This window comes from Orbicella faveolata, unplaced genomic scaffold (assembly GCF_042242905.1).
Source record: "Orbicella faveolata isolate gen_17 unplaced genomic scaffold, um_ofav_v1 contig_3, whole genome shotgun sequence".
NCBI classification, from domain to species: domain Eukaryota; kingdom Metazoa; phylum Cnidaria; class Anthozoa; order Scleractinia; family Merulinidae; genus Orbicella; species Orbicella faveolata.
In genome coordinates this window covers 8,655,905-8,660,000 of record NW_028301558.1, presented here as the reverse complement: position 1 = coordinate 8,660,000, position 4,096 = coordinate 8,655,905, and the positions used below count along the sequence as shown (strand labels likewise).

At 37.8% G+C, this 4,096-nt stretch overlaps 1 protein-coding gene across 1 annotated transcript in view; it reads right to left on the bottom strand.

Moving 5' to 3' along the window:
- The window catches only part of LOC110059134 (beta-1,3-galactosyltransferase 5-like), a 13,051-nt gene extending 10,749 nt beyond the window's left edge, over positions 1-2,302 (bottom strand). The window contains exon 1 of the mRNA XM_020765815.2: positions 1,930-2,302. The gene's annotated coding sequence lies outside the window, so the exon portion shown is untranslated. The remainder of the gene's footprint in view (positions 1-1,929) is intronic.
- Positions 2,303-4,096: the final 1,794 nt, after the last annotated feature.

Below are 4,096 nucleotides of genomic sequence, written 5' to 3'. Positions count from 1 at the left end.
ATCGAATATTAAATTTGCCATAATTTGTTCGAATTTTTGGAAGATAGAAAGTAGATCTAGATGCAAAGGGAGTATTTACATTATGTTTACGAGATGTTTTGACAAAACTTAAGATATTTGACCGCCATGCTTGACCGAATGAAAAAAGAAAACTGTTTGTTACGAAAACACGTCACCGAATATTTAATGTGTTGCCCCTTAGTATACATTTCATTTTGAAAATTGCCAAGTACTCTGTTTTATATAAGAATATTGTTATTCCGGCCCAGGCTGAATAATCTTACTTTTCCGCCGATTCTAGACCGAAAATATTCTTTTGAATATCCTTTGATTATAGCGACCGGCATTTCCATTTTATCGATTTTGATGGCGTTGAAGTAATTTTGGAGCCAGCCTGCAGGCATTAAAGCCTGATATGAAGCACATAACTTCTTGCAGAAATGTTATTAGCATCGAACATTCGGCTAGTGCTGTTTTTGGTGGTTTTTTTTTTTTGGCTACTCTTGTTATATGTATATTATTTTTACAAATTTCAAAACACAAATTTAAACAATATTCTTTTCAAACTCTTACCCTCGGGTTTGTTCTTAAATATTCTTAAAATTTCACAAATTTCATCCTCGATAGTCACATAAAATATATTCTTATTGAAAAAATTAGGTCTTTTTACATCCCATCTTTAAACTGGAGTGAGTAAATATCTGAATTATTTACTTAAGATATTTGACCGCCGTGCTTGACCGAATGAAAAATTAAAATATTGGTAATGCACTTGCCCCTTACTATACACTGCATTGTGAAAATTGCCAAGTACTCTTTCTTATGTAAGGATATTGTTTTCCGGCCCAGGTTGAATATTCTTAGTTCTTTGTCAATTTAGGCCGAAACTGTTCTTGTGAATATTCTTTGATTATAGCACATAACATCTTTGATGGCGTTGAAGTAATTTTGGAGCCAGACTGCAGGCATTAAAGCCTGTTATGACACATACTTCTTACAGAAATTTGATTAGCATCAAACATACGTCTAGTGCTGTTTTTTTGTGTTTTGGCCACTCTTTCCGTTTAGACAAAGGAAGAATTTTATACGTATACAGTTTACTCAAAGACATACAATTATTTTATATTTACAAATTTTCAAGACAGAATTACATTCTTTTCAAAGTCTCAGCCTCGGGTTTACTCTTAAAATAATCTTAAAAGCTAAGTTTCTACCTCGATATTCTTATAACATATATTCTTATAGAGAATGAGAGTAGGGCAATTTAAAACTCATCATTAAACTGGAGTGGGTAAAATTCTGAATTACCGACTTCACATGTAAATATTGAGTCAATATTTGACCGCCATGGGTTACCGAATGAAAGATGTAACACGTCAACGGAGCCCCATTGCACACATTTCATTGTGAAAATTGCCAAGTTTAAAGTCCCATATTTCCATGAGTTTACAACGGATTCTTATGAAGCCTCTCATATTTACTTCACTTTCGAGCGCTGGTGACTCGCTGGTGAGGCTTATCGGTTTGAATTGACAAAGATGCTGAAGCGTGACATTGTCATGTCGAAGTCATACATTTACAAGTCCAATTTTTGCCTTCATTGATTTCCGCTAAATTCGATCTCCGTGAAGGGCGAACTTCAGATTCTAAACAGTGCTGTCAGTGTTGATTCAGCTCACTGAGTGCTCAAATGATTCTTATAATTGTTACTAGAATATTAATTTCACGCCGAAACCTTCTGTTAATTTAAAGTAAAGAACAAGTGATTCGATCGAACATTGAGCGATTTCGAACGTCGCACCGCGATCCGCTGTGGAAGAATAAATGTTCTTGTCAAGTCAAGTTCCTATCACACTTTAATTAACTCAAATCGGTGTTAAAGCGACTCCAAGTCCAAACACAAAATACTCACCATAAAACTGAACTCACCTTGTAAACCTTTCCCGTCAGTGCATCACTTGCCTGTTAGTACAGCGAAATAATTTATATTCAGAGAGTCTAGGTTCAACGGCGTCGAGGAAATCAAAGCTTATTTATCACCGGTCTAAAGCACGAGCGATACACGCGTTAAACTACAACTTGTGAAGCATTTTAAACCTGAAGATTCGATGTTCCTCTGGATTAGAACAGAAATATGGCGAAGTCTCACGCATCACTTTAAAATTGACACCCGCAAGGCAAGCCGTGAATCGCGTGTCGTGATGCATCATTTTAGCTCATTATATGTAAACTAGGGTATCTAAAAGATAGTAATGCTGCGGCACATTCTGTTGATAGTGACATATTTAATTTTAACGCCGTGATTCATCTATCTGCGCGTTTTAAGACTTAAATTAACTGTTATTTCTCAAAGTAGTGTCAAATCGTGGTGTCACTTAAAATCTGTCCTTGTATGCATCAACTTCATGCATGATGACGCATCGATGGCGAGGTGTGACAAAGGATCGAGACAAAAAAGCACATTGTGATCTGAAGTATGTTTGGACATAAAACGATACACATCAGCCTCCCCTTTACCAGATCGCGAAAATCGACAGATGTGGAAATTGTAGGAGCAGAAATCTAACTTATAAATTCTGTACTGGTACGCATTAAATATCTCTAGGACTTGACAGACTGTGTCGAGAACGTGTTCATCGCGATGTGTGAAAATGCTCAAGCTTTAGCTTAAATTCATGTTTCGATGAAAAGGAATAGATTGCAGCATTTATGAAATCAGCGTGTTCCACGGTTTTCGTTTGTTTTAATTATTCTACAGGCTTTAGTAACGACGATTTCTCTTCATTTAAGAATTCGGCGAAGGAGGCGAGACTGCTAAGAAATGACATACTAAGATTAAGATGTCACAATTAATCGTCCAGATTTTCAAACTTTCACATACTGCATAGCAAGAGTTGTGAAAGTCAAGCACGATCTCCTTCACATCGCTTTACAGGTAAATCAGAGCAAACTTTCTCAGTGGAATCCACACGAAAAAGGACGACGGCTCGACGAGTATGACATCCTCGTGTTGTTCGTGGCGCAATGCACTCCAGTAAAAGTGGCGCAGTGCAGTCTGGTTAACTGCAATGCATTCTGGTAAAAAGTGATGAATTCGAGAATTCGTACCCCCTTCTATATATTCTTCTTAAATCCTGATTATGTTGCTGCGGAGCGAGCGTAGCGAGCGAGCAGCAACAAAGGGTCTCGGGTTGGGAGTGTCACGCTGTCATTAAATTAATGAATCACTTGAAAGTCAAGAACGTGGAATATGAAAGACGATTGATATATACACAATAAAATAAGCGAGTAATTTTGTAGATCTTTGTTTGTAGAGCTTTGCTTGTAGAATTTTATCGAGGTTTGCTGTAGCACTCAAGAGCTCGCACACGCTAGAAAGTACCATTGGTCACCATTCTTCTAAGCATGGCTGTTCCGGTAGCAAAAACACAAAACATTAGTTATCTTTTGACCTACAAGACAGCTTTCTCGGGCCATAAGCTACAATTACACAAAGGCCTTTTATATTGGCTGCTGTTGTTACTAAATTCTGTCAAACACAGAAATATGAGCATAATTTAGTCCCAACGAAATGGAATGCCGAATGCAGTTGTGGCATTATTTGTTAAATTTTGTTACTTTCTGGGGAAAAGCACTGATCTAAAAGCCAATTTGAAAGATCCATTTTTTTAATTTGTGAACAACGGTCATCCTCAATTAGAAAAATAGAATTTTGACCTTGTCCCATGAGTCGGGCCTTTGTCACAGTCTCCCGAAGCTCCGCCGTGGGCATTGGTACAAATATTCTATCCGCACCGTGGAGCATTCGCTGCACTTCTGCCCCTGGGTCTCCGAGGACGCAAATACAGTCGGCCAGTCTGCAGTAGTGCGGACCCAGTGGGCCACAGCTGAGTGTCCTTGCTATAGAGGCATCCGTAATATAAAGGTAGAGATTATACGAATTATGTTTTTTTGTGGGACCAACTGAATCAGCTGTTCGTAATTTAGAGGTGTCCTTATTATAAAGGTGTCCGTAAGGAGAGGTTCGACTGTAGAAGTTATCCCAGTGTAAACATATATGTAACCTTTCAAGACATTAACTGTGATATTTAGTTGC